At 37.9% G+C, this 25,947-nt stretch overlaps 1 protein-coding gene and 1 pseudogene across 1 annotated transcript in view; both read left to right on the top strand.

Moving 5' to 3' along the window:
- The window catches only part of LOC111521572, a 2,072-nt pseudogene extending 772 nt beyond the window's left edge, over window positions 1–1,300 (top strand).
- Window positions 1–25,947, top strand: part of ROBO2 (roundabout guidance receptor 2) — a 1,747,433-nt gene that overhangs the window by 594,286 nt on the left and 1,127,200 nt on the right. The window lies entirely within an intron of this gene.

Below are 25,947 nucleotides of genomic sequence, written 5' to 3'. Positions count from 1 at the left end.
TGGCTGTTAACGGTTATTACCTCACGCCTCAGCTCCCATGCCCGGGTATGAAGAGACAGTGGCTGTTAACTGTTATTACTCCACGCCTCAGCTCCCATGCCCAGGTATGAAGGGACGGTGCTGTTAGCGATTTTTACCCCAGGCCTCCAGCTCCCATGCCCAGGTATGAAGAGACGGTGACTGTTAACGGTTATTACCCCACGCCTCAGCTCCCACGCCCGGGTATGAAGAGATGGTGGCTGTTAACGGTTATTACCTCACGCCTCAGCTCCCACCCCCGGGTATGAAGAGACGGTGACTGTTAACGGTTATTACCCCACGCCTCAGCTCCCACGCCCGGGTATGAAGAGACGGTGGCTCTTACCGGTTATTACCTCACGCCTCAGCTCCCACCCCCGGGTATGAAGAGACAGTGGCTGTTAACTGTTATTACTCCACGCCTCAGCTCCCATGCCCAGGTATGAAGGGACGGTGCTGTTAGCGATTTTTACCCCAGGCCTCCAGCTCCCATGCCCAGGTATGAAGAGACGGTGACTGTTAACGGTTATTACCCCACGCCTCAGCTCCCACGCCCGGGTATGAAGAGACGGTGGCTCTTACCGGTTAATACCCCAAGCCTCCAGCTCCCATGCCTGGGCCAACTACGAGGCTGGTGACAGGGCCTGGAGGGAAGGGCATGAATCCTGCTTCGTATTTTGCCCAGCCAGCGCCCATCCCCAGTAACAGTCCAATCACCGTGCAGACGGTCTATGTGCAGCACCCCATCCCCTTTTTGGACCGCCCTGTCCAAATGCATTGTCCTTCCTGCAACAAGATGATCATGAGTCAGCTGTCCTGTAAGCCGGTGCTCTGACCTGGCTGTCCCGCGGGAGCCTGTGCCTGCTGGGGTCCGTGGCGGGCTTGCTGCTTCATCCCCTTCTGCGTGGACACCCTGCAGGACGTGGACCGTTACTGTCCCAACTGCAGAGCTCTCGTGGGCACCTACAAGCGTTTGTAGGACTCAGCCAGAGGTGGAGGGAGCCGGGTGCCGCAGGAAGCCCTTTCCACCTCTCATCAAGCTTCACACCTGGTGGAGGTTCTGCCCTGGTGATCTCACCTCTCCAGGGGGCCCACCTTCATGTCTTCTTTTGGGGGGAAATGTCGCAAAACTAACAAACCTCCAAACCCCAGAAACTGCTGCTTGGAGTCGTGCATAGGACTTGCAAAGACATTCCCCTTGAGTATCAGTTCAACGGTTTCCTGCCTCCCTGTGACCCTGAGTCCTCCCATCTAACAGTGATCATTGCCCTCTCCGAGTATCTTCCAGTGATCTGCCATCAGTGGCTTTTTTTCCCTGCCTCCATGGGCCTTTCTGGTGGCAGCCTCAAACTGAGAAGCCACAGTTGCCTTATTTTTGAGGCTGTTCGGCCCGGAGCTCAGCTGAACTAACCTTTAGTGCCTACCATTATCCATCTCTTCCCATCCCTGATGATAAAGATCTTGCCTTACAGACTTTACAGGCTTGGCTTTTAGATTCTGTAACTTCAGACTTCATTAGCAGACAGATTCACTTTAATTTCCTAATTTTTTTTTAAGTACAAAGAGGGGCTATTAACACCCAGTACAGACATATCCATGAGGTCATAAATGCATGCTGGAAAACTAGGGCTGGATTTTATCACTGCTCTGTCTCCCCTTGTTTCTCTGTGCCAGATCTTCAGTGCCTCTTTCCATACAGGGATTTTTTTCTCATAGAGTAATTATATGAACAGTTTTTATGACCTCCTTTTGGTCTGAAATACTTTTGAACAAAATTTCTTTCTTTAAAAAAAAAAAAAAAAAAAACAGAGACGGGGTCTTACTGTGTTGCCAGGCTGGTCTCGAACTCCTAGGCTCAAGTGATCCTTCTGCCTTGGCCTCCCGAAGTGCTGGGATTGCAGGCATGAGCTACCGTGTGGGGCCTGAACATAATTTCAAGAGGAGGATTTATAAAACCATTTAATCATATGATTGGTGTCATTTTCCCATTTGCCAAGGTAGCCTCACTTAAAAAAAAAAAAAAAAGAAAAGAAATGGATAATTTCATCCACTGCCTTTACTTGGGGTTAATATGGTTCTCAAACACCTTCATCATGGAACTCTCAAAGTGGGGTCCCTTTTGGGTTCCTGGTAGTGGGTTTTGAAAGATAAGGGAAAGCACATTTTGAGCATATCTGGGTAGCATGGTGCGGAACACTTGGGAACCAGAGCTATTTCAGAGGAATCTGAAGTCTGCTTTTAGTTTTCAGAGACACGGCTTGTTGTAAAACATCAGAAGACATAATTTCCAGGACTCAAGCAGCAAGCCAGGATTCTAGGTTGGCTGCTGTGTCATCTTTGAAGTCAAGACAAAGCTGGGCTCGACCTTCAAGAGTCCTCGTTTTGACAATAATTCAGCCTAGGGAACTCATGTGAATACTACTATGTAGAAATAAAACCTAGACCTTGAGCGAACATCTGTATATTGGTTGAAAATGATAGTGGTAACCGTTGATCCCCCTTACTTCATTTGACGTTTGGAAAATTCCAGTAATTATCATTTTTGCAATGCATATGGATACCACATAGTACTTTGGTGTTATCTGCTTTTGAAAAATAAAGTCTTTGGTTCACCTGGTAAAAAAAAAAAAAAAACTAACTCATTGGTGAACCAGGGGTGACCACAAGAAGAAGAGGTTGGAAAAACTTCCCAGAGGATGTGATATTTGATCTGGACTCAGAAAGTGGAGTAAGATTTCACTGCAAGGCAAGGAATGAGGAACCCAGACAGAAGGAATATGTTTCCAAAACCTTATTACATATCCAGTGATATTTAATGTAAAATGATAGTTTAATACTGTGGCATAAATGTATGGTCAGAAGTTCAACACTTCTGTGAACAAAGTTTTATTGGAGCACAGCCATCCATTTGTTTGTGTGTGTTCCTACTACATGAGCAGAGTCGAGTAGTTGTAACAGGGGCAGTACGAATTGCAAGCTGAAAATATTTACAAAAGGGTTTGCCGACTCTTGATATCAATTAAGACATTTGCACAGGTATAAAAACTGTACTGATGATTTCAGGAATTAATTAAAATGTGTATGGTTAAACCTTCCCAAACCCTCTGTCTGCAATTACCTAGCAAAGCAAGGTAGAGGGTTAAAGGTTGGTAAATACACGACAGTCAGGGGACAACTTTAATAAACTAGCTTGACATCTCTAAGAAAATAGCTAGCATTGTGGCCTATACTACAATGTCCCAGATTTTACCCTCTCACTTTTGTGTATCAGGGAATTTGCATACTAAGACATTGGAAACTGCCAAAATGATAGACATGAAGCTCATCCTTTTGCTAGAAGAGATATAAGACAAAAATAGAAATAGAGAGGGGAAAGGAAGTGAATTGCAAAGTATGTATTTCCATTTAAGGTTCCTTTTTTTTTTTCCTTAAAGTTTCTGGCTTAAGGTTTAAGTACCTTTGATCTGAGTCAGTCTTTCCCTTTTCCCAGTGCTCAGATGCATTGATACCCTTGACAAGATCAATGCAACTGAAATGGGGGGGGGAATCAAGAAACGAATATTTTGCGAATTAAGTAGGTCAGCCCAAAAGCCTGAGAGCAGACTCAGAGCACCCAAGGACTCATTCAAATAGGGACCCCTTATTATCTTATAATCCCAATATAAATACCTCTTTAGTCCCTCTCCGCGTCAGGGGATTCCACCAAACCTGGGAGTGGCTGCTTCCCTTCTTCCCTTTCTCTATTACACGTTCCGATTAACCCTCAAAGAGCTGCATCATTGGGTCTCAGCACATGAGAAGGATTTCTAGGCCAGACGCAGTGGCTGGCGCCTGTAATCCCAGCACTTTTGGAGGCTGAGGCGGGTGGATCACCTGAGGTCAGGAGTTTGAGACCAGCCTGGCCAACATGGTGAAACCCCCACCTCTACAAAAAGTACAAAAATTAGCTGGGTGTGGTGGTGGGCACCTGTAATCCCAGCTACTTGAGAGGCTGAGGCAGGAGAGTCACTTAAACTCGGGAGGTGGAGGTTGCAGTGAGCCAAGATTATGCTACTGCACTCCAGCCTGGGTGACAAACCTAGACTCCATCTCAAAAAAAAAAAAAAAAAAAGATTTCTAGAACTGTGATGATAAATAGTACAGCATCCTATAAAGAGTACACAGATTAGTGGATTGAGAATCAGAGTGCTTACGGTCACTGGCTTTTACAGCTGGAAAGGATCTTACCAGTTGTCTAGTCCAACTTCTCATTTTCCTCTGTAAGAAACTCAGGTCCAAATCAATAATGTGACCAATATTTTAGTCCTGGTCTATTCCACTGTGGGACCTTGCAGCCTCTAATTCTCATCAGTCTCTGTGCTTTAAATGCAAAATTCACATAAATCAAATAATCTCAAGAAACCTCTACATTATAGGATGGTAGTAGTCCACATCTTGACAAAACAAAACAAACCAAACATTTTAAAACATTTGAAAAGCACTATTGAATTTTAAGAAGGGCCTTTCTGATTTTTAGCATCAGGCTTCAGAATGTAACCTTTCATATCTGGACTGGACTGTCTCTTAGAGTGAGTTCCCAGCATACTATAGAAAACATTGAATTCTCTTCTTCATTTATTACTATTATTTTCTTAAAGGTGCCTCTCGTATTATTTGTCCAGAAGTTTGATGTGAAAAAACAGTTGCAGCAACAATTGCTTCTTTCTTTTTTTTTTAGACAGGGGATCCCTCTGTCATTCAGGCTGGACTGCAGCTGTGTGCTCTCAACTCACTGCAAACTCTGCCTTTCGGGTTCAATCGATTCACCCACCTCAGCCTATCAAGTAGCTGGGACTACAGGCATGGGTCACCACGCCTGGCTAATTTTTGTATTTTTAGTATAGACGGTGATTTGCCATGTTGGCCAAGCTGGTCTCAAACTCCTGGCCTCTAGTGATCCGCCCGCCTCAGCCTCCCAAAGTGCTGGGATTACAGGCGTGAGCCACCTCGCCCTGCCCAACAATTGCTTTCTGCACGGCATGATTCCAGTGGAGGTCCCAGTCGTCAGGTCATTCCAGTTAGTCATTGTCGCCAACCATTGACAGGGCCCAGGAGAACAGCAGAGGTGGGGGAGGTGGGGCAGGAATAGGGGAAAGGGCAGGAATGGGGGAAAGGGTAGGAATGGGGGAGAGGGCAGGACTAGGGGTAAGGACAGGAAGAGGGGTAAGGACAGGAATAGGGGAAAGGGCAGGAATGTGGGAAAGGGCAGGAATGGGGGAAAGGGCAGGAATGGGGGAAAGGGCAGGAATAGCGGAAGCAAGTTTTGAAAACAGATTTGTCTGGGTCCAAATTTGAAATATTTTACTTACTAAATCTCTATCATGTTTACGATAAGCTTATCAAACTCTGCAAGCCTCAACTTTCTCAATGGAAAAATAGCAATGCCTATATCGTTCTGTTAAATATGGGTTAAATAATGGTGAAGTGTCTCTAGATAACTACCATATTCATTGCAAAGTAAAGGGTGGAAAAACTCTAGCCTAATATATGTATTTTCTTTTGTTCCTTGCCTTCTTTGTCTGCAGTTCTTTTTAGAAATGACCTGCAGAAGTATATCTTCTTTCTAAGTTTATATTATTCTTATAGAGTTATTATAAATATGGTATTTGTATATTAAATATAACTCAATTTCAATTTTTTATATATAAACTAGGAAAGATGATCAATGTTTATAAGCCACATGACCATATATTTCACTCTGAGTATATGTGCGTCTATATGTGGCTTGAAGTTAGCTGTTTGGGTGATCAAATCAGAATAAATAAATCAACTTGATTTATGTTTTTGTTTTTCAAGAACTTTGTGCAATCCTTCATCTAAATTAAAGAAATCAACTAGTTTTGTAATAATACAGACAACGCTCTAAGAATAGCATTTTGCATTGTGTGTGATGCAAAAAAATGTTTTTCCCTCTGTATCCAGTATGTTTATGGGCCCCTTCTCACCCCAACAGTTGGTATATGCCCAGGGAATGTGAAATCATTTCAGCATTGGCCCAAGTACAACATAGAGTAATTAGAGAAGTAAATCTATTCTCTACAACTCATTGTGTGTATTCAAGAGCCAAATGAAATTTTCCTTGCAATTACCCTGTGTTTGGGGATTATTCACCCCACTGCTTATTTCCTAACTCCAACTGTTTGCCCATGTGTCTGTCTGTCACTCTCCATCTTTCTTCATCAGTCCAATAAAATATAGCTGACCAAAAAGGAGAACCAAGGCAGTATGTGTAAAAATTAATTTGAAAAGTAAAATGTCAAGTTTGAAAATACAAACAGACAAGTTCTTTTCTTCTTCATAAATAAGTTCTAAATTCATGGAGAACTACATGGTGTTTTTAAGTACAGAAATAACAAGTTAAAAATCACCCTGAATCCAACAATCCAAAGGAAACTATGAGTTTAGACAAACAATTTACCTTCCTGGGATACTGAAGTAAGATTCCACTGAATGATTTATCTCCATTTTCCTGCAGCGATTCATCTATCTATGCTACATTCACTGTAGTACTTATTAGCATAAGTAAAACTAGTGAGCTGCAAGAATTGATTATCAATTGTTTTTCTCTTGCCCTAAATCTCTGCCTCCAATTTTGTCCTGAAATGAACTAAACTGAGTACCATCAAATGGAGGCTAGAGGTCATATCTCCCTCATTTCCGTATTCGCTTATGTTATATGTAACGATTTCTATAGAGAGAGATAGATATAGATACCTGTATATATTATATACTTTATTATTATAACAATATAATAATTATATAATTATTTAAAGTTTCATATATATAACTTTACACATATATAGACTATATATAATATATACAACGTATTTTTTATATATATGTATATATTCTAGACCTAACTTCCAGCTAGTACTGCAAGTGGAGAATTTTGGTCTCTTTTTCCTTTAAAGAGGGCCAGCTCCAAATGCCTTAAGTTTGTTTAGTCTTTACAGAAGCTTGGGAGAGAATAATGTACTTATTCTACCAAAATTGTCCCGTTTTTTGTGTGTGAGTGTGTGATATGCCTGTCTAAAGGAGAAGACTAAATGATTAATACTTTTATTTGTAGGATAGATTTTTGATGATGCCTAGTCACTTACAGAATAAAGTCCAGGCTTTTAATTGACTTTTCCCATTCTATCTTTAATTTTGCCTCATTTTTGCCTTTCTTCTGTTACTTGGACATGTCTTGAATTTTCTGCCCTTTTCCTTTGTACATTCTTCTGGAAATACCTTTCGAAGGTACTAAACTCTTTGTTTTAGACATGAAACAAGAAGCTTAGTACTAGATAAAGTTAGTGGCTAGCCCAAGGTCACACAGAGAGTTAGTGTCAGCCACCTGCCATCTCCACAGCGGCATCTCAAGCTTCTCTGATGCCACGTGCCACTTCTTAGAGCTCATTCCTATGTTTTTCACTCTCCAACACACCAGATGTACTGCTTCCACTTTCTGTCATTATCTCCGCACATTTCTTTCAGTCTTCATACTTTCTCTAAGTTGTTTATTTTTATATCTCTTTTTCCGGTGGTGGGAACAAGGCTCCTACTGAATAACAACCTAAGAGAGGGATAATCAAGCTCCGTGAGAAATGCTGGCAATGCTCAATAGTAAAAGCTGTAGTTATTAGGCAAGAGGCTGAAAATATAAGATGAATGATTCCAATGTTGTAATTTCATATGGGAAAAAAATCAGGCAAATGGCAAAAATAATTGTTTATTAATGGGAAGAAACAATCTGGAAAACAATGATTTCAAGTGAATGAAGATAGGGAGGAAGTGGTAAGTGAATATGCTGTGTGTGTGTGTGTGTGTGTGTGTGTGTGTGTGTGTGTGTGTGGTGTCTTCACATATCAGAGAAAAATCTCAGAAAAATCTGAAGAAAATAAAGTTATGTCCAAGGTTGAAGTCTTACTAATACTGTTTATATCTCTTTTCTGGTGATGGGAACAAGGCTCCTACTGAACGACAGCCTAATAGAGGGATAAACAAGTTCCGTGAGAAATGCTGGCAATGCTCAATAGTAAATGCTGTAGTCAGTACGGAAGAGGCTGAAAATATAAGATGAATGATTCCAATGATGTAATCATTACATAAGCAACACAAATTTTAGAAAATGACCATAACAGATGTTAATGAGCTTGTGAATTGACGTACAAATCCTCTTTATGTTTCATTTGACTGGGCAGCAGGTGAGGCTGAGGATCTCCATATATTATCAGAGTCCACAAAATATCCTCTATTTGGAAACATTTGCTAAAGAGTAATGATATGATTATTGCTCAAAGGGAGCGCAGATTAAATGTCATTGAAGCTACTCTAATGCTGTAAAAGTGGCACCGCTAAAATGAGAAATAACCTTCCAAGGCAGGTGTTTGATATATGCCCTATGGGCCACTTAAATCTAGATATACTGACAAATTAGAAGGTCCCTTATAGATAATAAATGCTTTAAGGTGAGGGAGACAATTTTTAAGCACCCAGATACTTACTCTAATGGTTTGGGTTATTCTCCTAACACCTATAATTTAGAGATTATGGGACATTTTTCAGTGGAATTCAATGATTTCCATCAGTTATCATTTTTATTCATTAAAAATGCGTTGATTTCTCTTACCCTTGTACTACTGTGTTTGGTTTTTGATCCATTAAAATATATGTATTGGAAGTTGTATTTATTGGAAGTTGTAGACTGCCAGACAATTGTTTTCATTATTTATGAAATGTTGTTCCCTCACTTTTCAAATGGTAGCACTTTGAAATGTGCCAGGCTTTCCAGCAGGGGGTTTTCTTAAAAACCTATGACCCTCTTATTTCTAAAAAAATAATAATAATAAAATCAGATAAATCAAATAATTGATTTCTTCTCCTCACTTTGGATTCATAAAGATCCCATGAGTTAGAGATCTATGCAAAGCAATTTATAATAAGGAAAGCAAGGGAATTCAAAGGAAAAAAATTACACTGGAAGACAAAGAAAGAAACATGTATATCTAATAACAGATATTGAGGTGTAAACAAAACCGTTGTTTTGCTTTTACAGGTTTTTTTTTCTCTGTTAGACTCTAAACCCCTTAAGGGCAGCAAAATTGTTTTACCCATTTTAAAAGATATCTAGCTCTAGTACATAGAGCTTCCGGTACATAGAAGGCATTCAATAAATGGTAGAAAGAAAAAGAGGAAAGAGAGGAAGTGACAGACATTTTGGAAAGAATCAAAAATAATTGAAATAAATATTGAAAAATTGGTTTTCAATTTTTCCATAGATGATAAGATGAAGGATGATCTTCGTGGTTTTGTTTTTTAAATATATTTCTTCTAAATAGTTTATAAAACACATTTTAAAATAAGGAAAACTGCTATGATATTGTTTTGTTTCTGACAGATTAATGAATGAGCTCTTTAAAAGTGGGTTACCTTAGGCTTTAAGGCAAGAATGTAAGCATTGTTTCAGGTAAAGATGCATTTTCTGTATAAGTAATTCATCTTTCTTCCTTTCTTATTTAAACGGAAAAAAATTCTTTTATTTCAGAATCCTACTTTCTGAGTCACTTGAAATGTTTTTTTCAACCAATGTGGCCAAATTGTGCTGTTATATTAGGAATGCACTCAAAAAAGAGGTGCTTAATTTCTCTTATCTCCTCTAGACAGACTGTAATTAGAATTAACCAGGGTTTTACTTAATTTTGCAGGAGTTCTTGTGTACAGCAGCCTTCATAGTCATAGTATAATTAACATTGTATCACTCCCATTAGTGTTTTTAAGCACTTAAATTGTGCCATAATGGTCACAGCTAAAGTTGCCATTAAAGGGCGATTGTTATTTATTATGCTCATAAAGTAGACACTTTACCGCAGAAAAAAAATATATATAGTAGGATTCCATTTAGAAAGCAGAAACAGACAGCGCCATTAGTTATGGCACCCTTGGGCTGAAAGGGCTGTCTCAAACTGATCCTGTTCTTACTTTATTCAGCAGGCAGCAGAGAAATCTAAAAACAGATGACAAGTCATTCAAATCACTGCTTTAAAGAACAAAACAGGTCTTGATTAGCTGAGTTCCCACATAGACTTATAAGGTGTTGACATTAGGTCAAACCTACAAGATGAGGGAGTCTAACTCATTCATTTTACAGATGAGAAAACTGAGACAATAGAAGGTTGGACGTCAGTCTTAAGGTTACAGAAGCATAGCAGGGCCAGGTTAACAATCAGATCATAAGACTTACAGTTCTCATGCACATTTCACAAGGCCATACGGAATAAATTTAACGGTAGGTTTTGTTTTCTGTTGTTCCCAGCAAATGATTGACACCCCTTTAATTAAGTTTAGCTTCATTGACTAGCAAGGTGCATTATGTTTCCTTTACAAGACACTTTACCTGATTTCAGGGTCCACAATGTCATATAGATATTAGACAGGGTTTGTTTTTACATGTTTGTTGATTCTACATGATGTTGTTGTTTTGTTTCATTTTGTTTTTCAAGATTCATTTTATTGAAGGTGACAGAATTATCCTAATGTCATTGGCTCTTGTCATTGAAAAGAGAAGAGCTCTATACAATTTTAGTTTTTTCTAATAATTGTATTATATATTCAGTTTGGTTCTACTATCTATACGTTAATTTTGTTTCCCAATGCAGGCTGGTAAAGATATATTTTGTTCAGCTGAATTGTTGCAACTCAACACAAACCATTTATAAGAGTAAACAATTATCACTGAAATGAGAACAATTTAGTGGTCTTGCATGATTAATGTCCTACATAAATTCTTTATGACACCGAATTGAAAGATGATGTTATGAATGTATAATAGGAAGTTAACAGAATATGTCACCTTTTGATTCGTTTCTGAGGAGACGGGCCTTGCAATCAGTGATTTTCCAATGGCCAGAAGCCTATAAAACTACCATATTTGTTCCTTGTAAATTAAAATTTAGAAGCCACAATGATGTATGTTGTTAGACCAGCTGGGAGAAAAATGCCTGGAAAAGGAAATTGCTTTATATATTTTTTCTGATACATTTCAGCTCTATGTGTGTGTGTGTAGAATTTTAGTTTTCTACTTCATGTCATCATTACTTTGCAAAGTTTAACAGCAAAATTTATAAACTTTCTCTTCTGTTATTATTTACATTTTGGAGAAAAAAAGCCTTGAAAAAATGGTATATTGCATGTAATCTTCACAAAAGCCAGACTGATAAAAATACGTAAGAGTTAAATAATTATACAAACATCTGTTTTCTTAAATGGGACCAAAGAATAGACTATAAAATCTATCATTAATATTTTAAAAAATCAGATGTGCAAGGGATCTTATGGATTATCTTAATTTTTATCTGAAGATGAGGCCACTGAAATTTTTCAAGTACAAGAAATACTTTAAGATGATACAGTCCTTTAGCGGCAATGTCAGGAGTAATATCTGAGCATATTTAATTCCATTTCATATTGCAAACTTTCTAATTTATTCGTTTCCATATGCTGCTCCTCAGTGACCCAAACCAGGCCTTCTTCACATTATTTGGCTTGATTAACTCATTAAATCAACACAAGCTTTGTGAATGCCTACTCTATGCCAGATACTACCTTTCTAGGCATTAAGAGAAAATAAATAAACAAACAAGATTTAAAAAGAAAAAAGAAATACACACCAACATTTATATTCAAGAATTTGGGGAGGAGATTTTATTTAAAAATAAGGAAAACATATAGCACATTACATAAAGATAAATGTTATGTTATGTTATGTTATGTTATGTTATGTTATGTTATGTTGAAAATAAAGCAGAAAAGACAATACCAGGTGAGTATTAGTTTTAGATAAGATGGTCAGGAAAGGATTCATAAAAGCTTTTGCCAAAGACAGACAGCACAAGAGCCATAGAGCTATCTTGTGGAAAATCATGTCAAACAAAAGGAATGGCAAGTCTTCTAGTGCTAAGGCCAGAGTGTGCCTGTTAGATTTGGGGAATACCCTGTCTAGCCGTAAGGAAGAAGCAGGAAAGAGGGTAGAGGTGAAATGGGGGTGTAGGGTGCAGAATGTGAAAGCCTCATAGCTCACCATAAGGACCTTAGCTCTTACTTTGAATAATAATATGAAATTTTATTTCTTCATTCTTAACTCATACAACACATATTTAATGACTGTCTACCGAGTGCAGGCCCTGATTGTTCAAGTCATTGGAAATAGGTTAGCAAACTCAGGGCCTCATTTTTACTGCAAAATTAAAGAGAAAGTTTTGAGCAGAGGAGTGACGTAACATTCCTACCTTTAGTGGGGGCCCTGTGCCTGAGGTTCAGCGTGAGATGTATGGAGAGGCAAGAGCTGGTGGAGGAGGCCACAATTACGAACAATTACAATAACCCAGGAAAGATGACAGTGGCTTGGACAAGGAGGGTAGAATTGAAGGTAGTAGGAAGCAGTTAGATAATGAATATTTTGGATATATATAATAGACCCTCCTAATGATTAAATGTGGTGTTGGAGAGAAACAGGGATCAAGGATGTCTCCAAGTGGTTTGCCTGAACGACTGGGAGGAATTAGTTGACAACTGAGTTGAGCAAGCTGCAGGAAGAGATTAGATAGGAAAGATAGAGAGTTCAGAACTGGACTTGTTACATGTAAAACACCTATTGGACATCAAACTAGAAAAATCAAGCAGATAGTTGGACTTATAAATTCTGGAGTTCAAGAGACAGATTAGGCTGCATATGTAGATTTCTCATTAGCATATAGATGGTATTTAAATCTATGAGACCAGATGTGATCACCAAGGGAAGGAGGAGAGAAGACATAAGAGTTCCTAGGACTGAAGCCTAGGGTACTTCTACTTGTACAGATTACGGAAATGAGAAGAAACAACTGGAGATACTGAGATGCAGCAGTTAGAGGCAGAGGCACAACAAAAAGTGCAGTATCCTGAAAGCTAAACAGAAAAAGTATTTCAAGGAAAGGTCCACAGTCTCTTATTCCCAATAGGCCAAGTAGGAAGAGGTGGGAGAATTAACAGTGAATTTACAGCTTGAATGTCATTGGTGACCTTGATAAGAGCAGTTTCTGTAGTGTGGTGGTGGGAAAAACCCTGTCTGAAATGGGTTCAAGAGAGAATGAGAAAGGTAAAACTGTTGACAGCTCTTTTGAAAGAAAGCATGTCATTGCCCTGAATGTATTCCAGGTAGGATTGGAGTATTTGGGTCCCCTGCCTGCTGCTGTGGTTAAGTGAGAGGCAATGATGGTATTCCTCTTCTCACCTTCTCTTTCTAAAAAAAAGATAACGATAATAATGATGCCATTAATGATAATAATGTACACAGATCTAAACTCCACTGAGAAAGGTCTGCACTGTGACATATAGTGAAATAAAAACGAGATGACTTTTGTTTCTAAAATGTGTGAATTATTGTGGAAGTGTGTATTCAATGAGATGATGTTTGTTATTCTTATTTATAATTAAAATTATTTTCTTTTCTATACAATTAGTCAACTTCCCATTCATACTACTAATGGAAAGAAAAAACTTGATCTTGATAATTTAAGATATCAATGGGTTTCTAGAGTAAAGCATGTTGTCTGTCTTTCAGTTAAATCCATCAGTTCAAATCTTATTCCCCTTCTCCCTCTTCTATTTTCCCCTGCAGCATCTTAACATAGGGAAGACTTGCTTAATACCATGGTGCTAAGATACGTGGAGTTGGCTTATTTCCATAATTTTCAGATTATTGCTAGTATCCACTATTGGTGTAACTGGTCCATGATCCCTGCTTTGGCCTCTCTGTGTCAGATCTGCTCACTTCCTCTCTCCTCTCCTGGTCCGAGGACCTTCTGTTCTGTGTCCTTTTAGCACTTTGGCAGACACTCTATCATCTAGATTTCCCACATGCCACCTTCTGCCACAGATAAACTGGAAACACCATTCCAGGGCCCTCTTTATGCCTCAAGAGGGCTGCACCTGTATATCTACCTTACTTTGGTCATCATGACTACTGCTTATCCAGAGTGCACACAGGGCTACATGTCAGTGCCGATGGCAATTCTATAAAGATGCAGGATTTCTTGCAAAGTAATTTTCCCCTGGACTCCCAGCTGGAAAAAAGAACAGAAGCTACACATGATTTTGGATTCTCCTGATTTGTCTCATTTTAAGTTCTCATTCAGACTTCCCTGCCTTGATGAAGGCCTTGGAGTTGGAAGACACTGACTCTCTTACCAGGCAGACAGGCAGCAGCTCAGTCCCAGCAGTGTTCCTCCGAACTGCTGCTGCATTTCCAGCTCAGAGTAGAACACTATTTTCCCTCTCTTGTGTGATGACAACATCCTACATCATGCCATACCTTCTTCCCTAGCTGTCTATCATAATTTATTCTTTGGTTGACCTCCGTAGAGGTTGAACATCCAGAACCCCCTCTTGTCTCAGTACGTCTTGCAAGTGAAAGTGATCCTCAGATTGGAAACATGCAAAGCCCTGTTTTAATCAATTAAGCTCACTTTGACTTCTTTTCTTCTATGCTTCTTCCACTCTGCCTCCAATGAAATGTATGCACAAACTTTAGAAGGTGGAGAGTTTGGGAAAATTATAATTTGGGGGAATAAAATACACAGCAGATACTATTTCAAAAAAGATTATCCTGCAACATCAATAAAGGCAGTAACAAGGCTGGTTTCTGGTGTTATTGTAAAATACCCTCAACTTCCCTCTTTGTCTTCATTTCCCTTTGTGAGTGCTGCCAGCCTCCTCTGTCAGAAAAGTCTCTACTTCCCACGCTTGTATCCCCCACATATATGCTCTACTCCTTCATTGCAGAAGCTCATAACTTCAGTTATGCTAAGATATAAAAATTACTGATGCATAACGTTTGGCCTCTCAATAGATTTTGAAGTTTTTGAAACAAAGTCATAAAAATTCTACTGAAAATAAAGTGGGACATTTATTTATTTTTTTGTCCGACCTCAGAGAAAAAGAATGAAGGTATATATCAAGAACTTCCTAAGTTGAGACATTATAAAAGTAATGAAAGAATCTACTGTGAATGAATTAAGGTTCACTTTAATGAAAACTATTATTTTCACCATTAATTCATTGAACCAAATGCATATACACCATGGTACAGATATTTTAGCATGAGCTTCTAATAAAAGCATACTTCACTTTCTTTAAGAAGCTGGTGATGAGCCTTTACTCTGGTTTGAACTTCTCTTCTTTTAGGTTCAATGATATCTTTTGATATCCCCTGCCTTCTAATCTCATTCAAAGCTAAATTCTTTAGAGGATATAAATATTTAAATTATTATGTCTTCTCCAATATATTTTTAATTGACTAACTTATAATATGATTTTATTTTTAAATATGACATAAAACTTACATCATGAAAAAGGTAAAACAACTGCCCTATAGCCTTTCTGATCTTCTCCCTCTCTTTTGATTTTTGTTTTATTTGTACAGTTTCCTTGTTTTGGTTCCCTAAGCACATGTTTATTCTTTCCTCTTGGTGATTCAACAGTAATCCAGTGAAGTTGTTGTATAGTATATCAAGGCTTCTGGTGCTATTTGTTAAAAAAGCAACACTATTTTCTTAATTTTTGAATATGCCTTAAGTTTAGTTTTAAGAATAAACATTAAACCAACCATTTACTGAATGTATTTTACACACCAGGACTATGCAGAACATTTTACCCTCATATTTAATTCTTCCCCAACTCCCAAAACAGGTTTGTCATAATACCCATTTTGTAGATGAGAAAATGAAGATCAGATAAGTACTCTGCCCAAAGTGACATGTCTGATAAGAGTTTGGGCAGAAGTTAAACCCGTTTCTTTTTCAACACTAGAACCTGAGCTCTTAGTAAATAGAAGGTACACCGTTTCCTCTTATGCCCTGCCTCTCCTGGCCTCACGTAATCAGGACACGACTTTGTCTACAAGAGTGTCCTATTCCACAACCTTCCCCTCCCAACTAGACCTTTCATTCTGTTCTCCTTTTCTTCTCTGCAGTGAGCTTCTCCATGTGATAGCTGAATGCTGAATTCATAATCTCCACTTCTGGTGAAAAGAGTGACAATTTGATTTCTGAATTAGTGAAAAACTCAAAGCATGAAACCCTGACCTTTCTGGTTTAGTTATGACTGATTTCCCTGGCAGCCTTAGAAACATCCAGTCTCTTACTGCACATGCATGCCTTTGGAGGTTGCTCTAGTAATCTGACCATTGTCATCAGAGAGTGGGAAACAAGTCCTTTGTTTCAAATGTTATGATTGTACATGTTTTAAACTGTCCTTTCATATGATCAAAATAATAAGAATTTGTCATTAAATTTTCAGTAATATGTTAACTTTTCAAGAATGATATAGGCAGTTTGCCTTATAAGTATAATGTACAGTTTTGACCTTGCCACTTTATATTCTCTGTCAGTGGTGACAGGTGATTTTCCTCACCTCAAACTAGGCAATTGTTCTAACAACTCGCAGTAATTTTTGTGACATGACTGACATGTGAAGAGTGATATATCCCTTTCATTAAAAGATGCATGTTCTAAGCAGGGAAGCCTCTGTGCTCCCATAAAACCACAGCAGAAAAGAAAACACTTCCACGTTGATAATTCTGAGAAAGAAAGCCTAGAAAGCCCATTCTCATGCTATCCCCATAAACATCACTATAAACTTGGAGAAGAGTAGGGTCATGTTTTATATTAGTTCCTCAAAATAATGATTAAGTTGAAGCACTTTTTAAAATACAACATATATTTAAGAAGCTATTGAAAACTTTGATACTAGAAAGAAAGAAAGAAAATAATCCGTCTTATTTATCTGGATGATATCTAGTTACTTTCATCTTGTTTTATATTAGCTAATGTTTTAAAGAAATATTCAAAATCTCCTAAAAGAGGATTTCATCAGAGGGGAGGCTATTAAATAATGAATTTCCAGGCTTTTAGAATTTATGCATGCCTTTAAATAAAATAACTTTTTCGAGTCATAAATCTCTTTAGCCCATGTGTATGCCACAGAATTTAGGCATGGGTCTAGAGAAATGCCAGCATGTTGGGATGTGAGGATTAAACACAATGCCTGTCAGACACTGTGAGTTCAAAAGGGTGTTTTGTTTTTCTTCTTTTTTATTTCTGTGAGGACGACTTCCCTGCTCAGCATACCTGCGCCATTTGGAATAATAGGAGTGTTTTAAAATAGGCCTCAAAGTAATTATTTGTTGTTCTTAAAAAGTACTTTTCTTTTGGGGAACTGCACAGTTATTTAAACCTGGGAGGAAAACGTGCTCATGTGAAAGCACACATCATATGAGAGTTTCATTTTAAACCTGAAAGATCATAAAAATAGAATAAATCCTCCAGACGTAAGCATAATGGAAACAAAGCATTGAAAAGGGAAAGTCGAGCTTGTCACATGAGTCCGTATAGAAGACCACCTACACAGGCTTTGTGTGAGCGACAAGGCTGTTTGTTCACTTGGGTGCAAGTCCGAACAGAGCGTCAGCAAAGGGAGATAGGAGGGGGCAGCCGTGTAGGGATGGGTAGGCCTGGAAAGTTACAGTTAAAGGTGGTTATCTGTTGTCAGCAGGTGGGGGTCACATGGTGGAGAGATCATGAGACTCATCATCCTGGAGAAGGATGTCACAGGGTCCATGGATCAGTTAGGATGGGGCCGGAACAAGTCCTAGTGGTGGAATGTCATAAGGTATATATTGAGTGGGGTCTGATGAGAAAGAACATTTTCTTCAGACGCTGACTGATTTGGGAAAGGTCTAATGGAGACAAAGGTACATGAACCCTTACTATGTCCTCTTTTGTTGGTTAAGTCATCACCTAAAAGTTTTGGACAACTTTGGGTTAATCAGTTAAGGCAGGAACTGGAGTTTCACTTCTTTTGTTTTTTTGTTTTTGTTTTTGTTTTTTGTTTTTTGTGTTTGTTTGTTTGTTTTTTTTTTTTTTTTTTTTTGGCTGCTCCAGATTTCTTGGCTCCTGCAGGCCACCTGGACGTCTATGTGCAGGTCACAGGGGTTATAATGGATGAACTCTGGCTCAGAGGCCTGACGAAACTCACACACACACCCCCCATATTCATACACATGTGGGCAAGTATATGTATGCAGAAAATGAAAAAATAAAGATTCTGTTTTAACTACGTACAAACTCAAAGAAGAACTAGTTCCCTCTATTTTTCCCTCTCCCTTCTGTTTTCTATGTAGGCAATTCCCAGTGTCCAGCAGGATTATAACTTCTACAAAGAAGTTGTCTTTAAAATTTTTGATCCAGACTTATCTTTTTCTTTTCTGAATTAACATTAACCACCTGTGTCACTGAGTTAGGATATTAATCATACACATCTTGAGAGCAGGCATGTGTTTACATCACGTACCATCGTTTACCTGCTGTTGCTATCTTCTAAAGTAGTACGTGCATAAAACCTCTCACCCCTGGGACTATCAGCTCCTTGGTGTGAAAACCAATATTTTTTTTTTCGTTTTCAAATTTATTTTAGAATTGGGTACATGTGCAGGATTGCTACAGAGGTAAATCGTGTGAAGCTGAGATTTGATGCATAAATAAACCCATCACCGTGTTATTGAGTATAGTACCCAATAGGTAGTTTTTCAGACCTTGCCTCCATCACTCTCTTCCCTCTCTAGTGATCACCAGAGTGTCTTTTTCCCATCTTTCTTTATGTCCATGTGTACCCAGTGTTTAATTCCCAGTTATAGGTGATGTCATTGCAGTATTTGGAAAACCAATCATTTTACATTTTAATATTGGTAATATACTAGTGGAATGCTAGCGTGCTGTCCTATTTACAATAGCAAAGACTTGGAACCAACCCAAATGCTCAACAATGATAGACTGGGTAAAAAAATGGGGCACATATACACCATGGAATACTATGCAACCATAAAAAAGAATGAGTTCATGTCCTTTGCAGGGGCATGGATGAAGCTGGAAACCATCATCCTCAGCAAACTAACACAGGAACAGAAAGCCAAACACTGCATGCTCTCACTCATAAGTGGGAGCTGAACAATGAGAACATGTGGACAAAGGGAGAGGAACATCACACACTGGGGCCTGTCGGGGGTGGGAGGAAAGGGGAAAGAGCATTAGAACAAACACCTAATGCATGCCAGGCTTAAAACCTAGATGACGGGTTGATGGGTGCAGCAAACCACCACGGCACATGTATACATATGTAACAAACCAGCACGTTCAGCACATGTATCCCAAAACTTTAAGTAAAGTTAAAAAAAAAAAAAAAAGAATGCTAACGTGCTGCCAATAAAGATTCTGCATTGTGTTTCATTCATGGATAGTAGGCCACAAAATTCAAGAATGAACAAATCAAATGGCATCTTCACATATTTTTTCCTTGAGATAAAAATGTTTGAGTTGTATTATCCATCCTGTTGAAGTAGCAAAGTATAAAGCTTAAATATTTAAACCATTGGAAAAACCTAAAATTACCAGGTTTTGTTCCATCTTCAAAAATGTGAAATAAAGGCATTCTACTAGAAATAGTCTGTGGAAGAAAAAAAAAAAGTCTAAATATAAAGACAGACTAGTAGGTCAGACAGAAACAGGATTTGTCTATTCCCATTCTTCTTTACTGAGGCTTTTCTGCTTTCTAATGTCAGAAAGCTGAAAGCGTTAAAATTTAACCAACAAAAATGTCCTGACAGAGTTTCCGTAGTCAGGTCAATGATCCAGAAGACGATAAGAGAATACTGCTTTTCCAGATGAGAAAAGAGGACACTTGGTCTAATACATTCATGCAAATGTCCAACTCTAATGAAATGCATTATGAAAACTTGAGTATACCTGAGGAGATCTGTACCCAGTTTTTGGATCCTACTGGAGAGCAGCTAACCTTGCATTTTAGCCGAGATTGTTAACACAGATATTTCCATTTTAAAGGACACTCTAAGAATGCAGCATGACCTTTAACGTACTTACTTGCCTAAAAAGGCATTCCTGTAACACAGAGTTAAGTATGCATGAGGAACCAAAAAAAAAAAAAAAGGTTTGTTGGAAGAGACAAAACTCCAGTGAAATGTCAGGGACCTGAAAAGAGGAGAAGAATATGAATTGGAAAAGGCCAAGGGAAATGGCTTGCAGACGTAGTGACTACAAGGGATAAATAATGAGAGCTTTGTTTGGTAACTGGAGTGAAATTGTGTTTTGTAAATGTGTGAGAAATGGAATTAGATGGATTGGTCAGTGCTGGATTAAATGGAGAAGTTTGAACTTAATGCAATAGGTAGAAGAGAATCATGTTATTTTTGTGAACCGAATAGTGGTGTGGTCTGACTGACGGACACTATTACATCCCTTTGCTCATTGAAAAATATTCAACTATTTTTTGCTGCTAACTGCTTCCATTGCAGAAATACTAGGAAATACAAATAAGCAAAATTGACAAAACTAAAAACCCCATGTACTTACTATCCAGAGACTGAACAAGTGTTAACTTTCAGAATACATGCTTTCATACATAAAACTTCTGGTCAAGTAAACATGAAGTTGGAAGCTCAAAGGCAGTCCATGCAGTGAACACTATTCTTCCCTTGTCATTTGTCTTACTCTCTTTGAATTTGAAATTCACAAACAAAGGACCATTGGCTCTGACATAAGAAATAGAAAAAAAGAATAGTTTATTATTCTTAATATTTTTAATTTGACTTTTGATTTATTTATTTTTATTTTTATTTGTTTATTTTTTTTGACAAAGAGTCTTGCTCTGTCACCCAGGCTGGAGTGCAGTGGTGAGGTCTTAGCTCACCACAGCCTCTGTCTCCCAGGTTCAAGTGATTCTCCTACCTCAGCCTCCTGAGTATCTGGGATTACAGGCACCACCAAGCCTGACTAAATTTTGTATTTTAGTAGAAATGGGATTTCGCCACATTGGCCCAGCTGGTCTCGACCTCCTGACCTCAAGTGATCTGCCCGCCTCGGCCTCCCAAAATGCTGAGATTACAGTCATGAGCCACTGCACGAAGCCAATTCGACTTTTGGTTTCGTTTAAATAATTATCAATTAAATGTTAGTCCTCCTCCTGGCACTGGTAATAATTGATCGCTTGGTATTCCTTCAACATATTATTATGGAATAACTACTTCTTATTAGGCTTAATAAACAAAACAGCCTATCTTCAAAGAGGTTAACATCTAATACTCTTTACATTGGTTTCTCTTTGGTATCTTTGTCAAACGTGTGTGGAAATTTATGACACAGCTATGCTTTATCCGGCTCAGATTAAAATGACAAACATTTTCAAATCTTGATTACCATGCCAGTTTTATTCTCAGTATCAAATTTCTCACATACCTAAGATGCATTAATTTTTTTTAATCACTGAAGAGGTGTTTATTTCTTCATTGTCATTTCATCTGTGTGTGCCATCTACTAGTCTATACCAGTCAGGTCCTGTTATAGGGGCCAGGGATGTAAAGACAAGTGAGAATTGGCATAGGAGAGCCCACAGCCTTCAGATGCAAAGAAAGAAGAGTAAATGGAGTGTCTTGTTAGATCCCACTGATGGCATGGCACATGAAGAGAGGAGCTGCTTCCCTGGAGGGGGTGATTTCAGACCTGGTGTAAGCAGTTGGGAAGGTATTAAGAGGCTGACATAGTTTGGACTGGAAACTAGGGGTTCTACCTTTTTTTTAATGTTACCTAGGTTTTGCTTTTCATTTTGTGTGTCACACTGTTCCTACCTTGTTCATTTTCACAACTTTGTTCAAAACAGCCTCCAGGCTTCTTGAGCCATTTAATATAATATATATATTTAATATGATATTATTAAATAATTTAATATAGTATGTATTAACACCATCTCAGGGGATTACTTTGCCACCTCCTTCTTGAGAAAATAAAGACTACCAGACATGAAGTTTCTTGATTTCTTTCATCTCAGCATTTACCTTCACCAAATGCTTCTTTCCTTCTTCCCTTCTCTCTACCACTAAATTGTCCACTTAAGTGCCATATTTCATCTCTATTCGTCCTCTCAAAGACTTCAGTGATCATTTTTTCTCTCTCTTGTAGTTGAGACTCTTTTCCTCTACCCTCATTTTCTTTTTGATCTACAATCATGTCAAGTCTACAAACATGTTTAGGTGCCTTCTATATTTTTTTAAAAAGTGAAGTAAATTTGTCATTGACTGCTGGGCCAAAGCTCTGGAATGTCTTATAGGGTCCAGTGATGCAGGAATGGATAATAGCGATCAGCACTTATTTCTAGTGATGTATAGGAATATGGTGAACCTTTCTGTGCTGGTTTTCCTTTCTCTAACCCCACCCCATTCTACAGTATTCCTCTAAGCTTTAACCTGTAAAGATAGTAAGTCCAGGCCTTGGCTTCCCTTGCCTGGCAGATTGGTCACTTTACATCAGGTATTGAGGTTGGTCATAGGAAAGCTGTATCTACTCATTGTATCTTTCTATCTTAGTTATGGATATTTTTGCACTGCTATTTACTGACTGAGTAGAAATTCTAAGGAAAAGTAACCTGAGGCTAAGTTCATGTCTTCATTTTCTCTTATCGTAAGCCTGGTCCAACTTCCATGGACTAGATCTGTTCACCTTCTTTCTATGTCTCTTCAAGATGCTTCCTCTCTCTCTCCTTTCCTTTCACTTCACAAGATCTTGAAAGGAATGGTCCACACTTCCTGCACCCACTTACTCAACTTCTCTTTACTCCTCTGTCCAATAATATCTGCCTCTTCCCCAACCACTCTACTGATAATGTACTTGTCAAGATGTTTAAAGACTTTCATATTGCCAAATTAAATGCCATTTTCAGTTCTAACTATACTTGACTTCCTTATAGCATCTAGTGCTGTTGACACTTCAACAAGTCATTAAATCCATTCCTTTCCTAGGATCAGTTTGTCTTAATTTTCCTATGACATTCTCATTCTCCTGTGCTGTCTTCTCTTTTTGTCCTTCCCTCTGAAACCATGGTGTATCTCAGGACTTCATGTTTGTTCTGATTAACTTCTTACTTCATGTTCTAATTGAATGGTATTATCCGTATTTTCCACAGCTGATAAATCACAAATCAAAATCTTCGTTCTGAATTTTCTTAGTAGTATTGTATTTTTAACTCTGTACTAGATACACTCATCTAATTGTTCACAGTGACTGTTACGGACTGAACTGTATCCTCCCCAAATTTATATGTAGAAGTGTTAACCCACAATGTGACTGTATTTGAAGATATTCCTGTTAAAGGAGTAATTAAGGTTAAGTGAGGTCATAGGATGGGACTCTAATCCAATAAGCCTGGTGTCCTTATAAGAAAGGAAGAGACACCCAGGAACAACATAGACAGAGGAAAGTCCATGTAAGGACACAGCAGGAAGCTATTGAGCCTCACCATTCATCCCAAACAAACAAAAATCAGAAACCTTAGAATCATCTCTTTTCCTTGTTCCTGCATCTAACAGAAAGGAAGATGTAGCAGTTTGGTAAAGAGTACAGGCTCAGCGACAAACAGCCTGTATTTCAATTTTAGGACTGCCATTTGCTAGCTCTATAACTGTGGCAAATTATTTCACCTTCATATCTCGTCTGTGACCACGGTTTTGATGAAAATGTCTATTTCATAGGGTTGTTAGGAAGAATAGAATGCTTCTATTCTCAAAGACTATGTGTTTACTAATGTTAACTTTTATAATCACCAGCATCATTATTAAATATTGCCACATCTTCTCAGTTACAGCTGCAATGTCTTTAAATCCAGACCATCTTTTTTTTTGAAATCCCTGTTGTCACCCCCAAGCACCCCTCACAACTCACCTCGGGTATCCCCTCAGATCTCTTCTTTCTAGCTGCTTCTTCCTATAAAATATTTTATGCTCCTCAGTCGATCTTCAGGGGGAAAATATGCTAGAATAATCCTTGGTGAAAAATCTGAATACACGCTCTTCATTTTCTTCTAACACTCCTCTCACTGCTTATGAGGGAAAAATCCACATTTCTGAACATATTAGACAGTATTTTTAAAAAATCTCATTCCCACAGTAGCCTTTCACCCATCTATAGACACAATTCCACTTTGCCAAGACTGAGCTCATCTTGTTGAGAATATGCTCAGTTTCTTCATGTCCTAAAGAGTCAGTAGCTGTTTACCAACATCCTTCCTACTTTTCTTCCCCTGGAATATTATAATTCATCCTTCAAAATTCTCTTAAATAAGTTCTTACTAACAGACGTTCGCAAGACCCTAATGTCTATGATATTTAAAGATTACTTTCACCCCATGTTGATCCATCTATATTTAATCTTTCAAGAATGAAAATATAGATGTATTTTGAAAGTCAAAAATAATTAACATGGTCATTTATTTATATTAAAATAAATCTATTTTGACTAGAGTTTTATAGTATCATCTAAGTTTAATGTGTTGTTTAAAAATTTCCTCCAACCATGTCTCTTTTTGGCTTTTAAAATTCAAGTGTATTCCATTTTTCTGCATATATCCCTACATTTATACAGACCAAATTATGCTTTTGTGTAGTTTTAAAATACCCATATTCGTAGACTAATTCTGTCCACATAGTTGTTGACTTTAGTAAGCTGTGAAGAAGGACACAGACTGTGGAGTCAAACTTCCTAGATTCAAATTTCAGGTTGACCATTTAACAGTGGGGTCACTACAGGCAAATAATTCAATTTCCTGTGCTTCTGTTTCCTCAGTAGTAACCTCACAATGTCATGATGCCCATTAAATTAGTCAAAGGATGTAAAACTCAGAGTGACTGATAAATAGTAGTAACTCAATAACCATGGGATACTTAGTTTAAAAGCCTTTACTGCTACCCTTTTGTTGACTCAAGCAGTTTCTTTCTTTTCTAGTTCAGACTCCTATCCACAATTGCACAAGCCCATGGACAAGCGATTCCCTCCATCTTATCCCACACATTGAGTAGATGTTGATGTCCAGGGGCTAAACTTACACAGAAGATACAATCAAACAAACTGGATTTTTTTTTTACTCCACACTATGGCAAATAATAGCATTGATTGAACTTATCCATGTGCTATTTCTATTCAATATTGCCATCAGAAGAGTACACGGCAGAGAGACCCAAGTTAAGTGGATACTTCGATTTTTCTCTAGGACTAGGCCTCGTAAAATCATTGAGCAATACATGCACAGTTTATATTCCGAAATGCATGTGATTCATTGAGAAGTAAAGTGAAATTAAGGGTCTATTTTTATCTATGTAGGACAATCAAGTCCTGAATTAGATGTAATTGTAGAAATTCTTAACACTGTGTACCTACTGTCGGTTAAATCATCACCTAAAAGTTTTGGACAAAAGACTTTTTCATGTTTCTGTCAAAGTGATATATATTTCCCTTTGAATATGTGGAAGTTTTCTTAAGATAAGGCTTTTAAGCAATTACTGGTGAAACTGAGATGATTCTCCTTGAGCCTTAAGAATTATGGATTCTGTCTTCAATAGCCCTCCTGTTAATGATTCTAACATTGTTAATTTTTTATGTTCTAATCATGTTCAGTTACAGTCTTAACTTTGATTCTCATGAAATATGTTCCTACAAAATATCTTTCTATCCTCATAAGCTGAAATTCGTAATAGAAAATTATTTCAATTAACCAAGGTTATGCTGATCTTTTTCTTGAGAATATTTTGTATTTTCTTAATTTATCTTATACTTTGTCAAAAAGTATGGTTTTATTCTAAATTTTTTCTTTCAAATTAATGCTGAATTCTACTAACATATTAATAGTAATATCTGTGCATATACTTAATTAGTTGTTTTCCAGCTTAAATATTTTAGATAAAGGCAATATTCAATTTATTATGAAAGCAGTATCTTTCCATGTTCTGAAAGGGATTTAAGGTGACTTAAAATGATTCTA

This window comes from Piliocolobus tephrosceles, chromosome 2, assembly GCF_002776525.5.
Source record: "Piliocolobus tephrosceles isolate RC106 chromosome 2, ASM277652v3, whole genome shotgun sequence".
Lineage (NCBI taxonomy): Eukaryota > Metazoa > Chordata > Mammalia > Primates > Cercopithecidae > Piliocolobus > Piliocolobus tephrosceles.
This window is presented reverse-complemented; position numbering and strand designations above follow the sequence as displayed.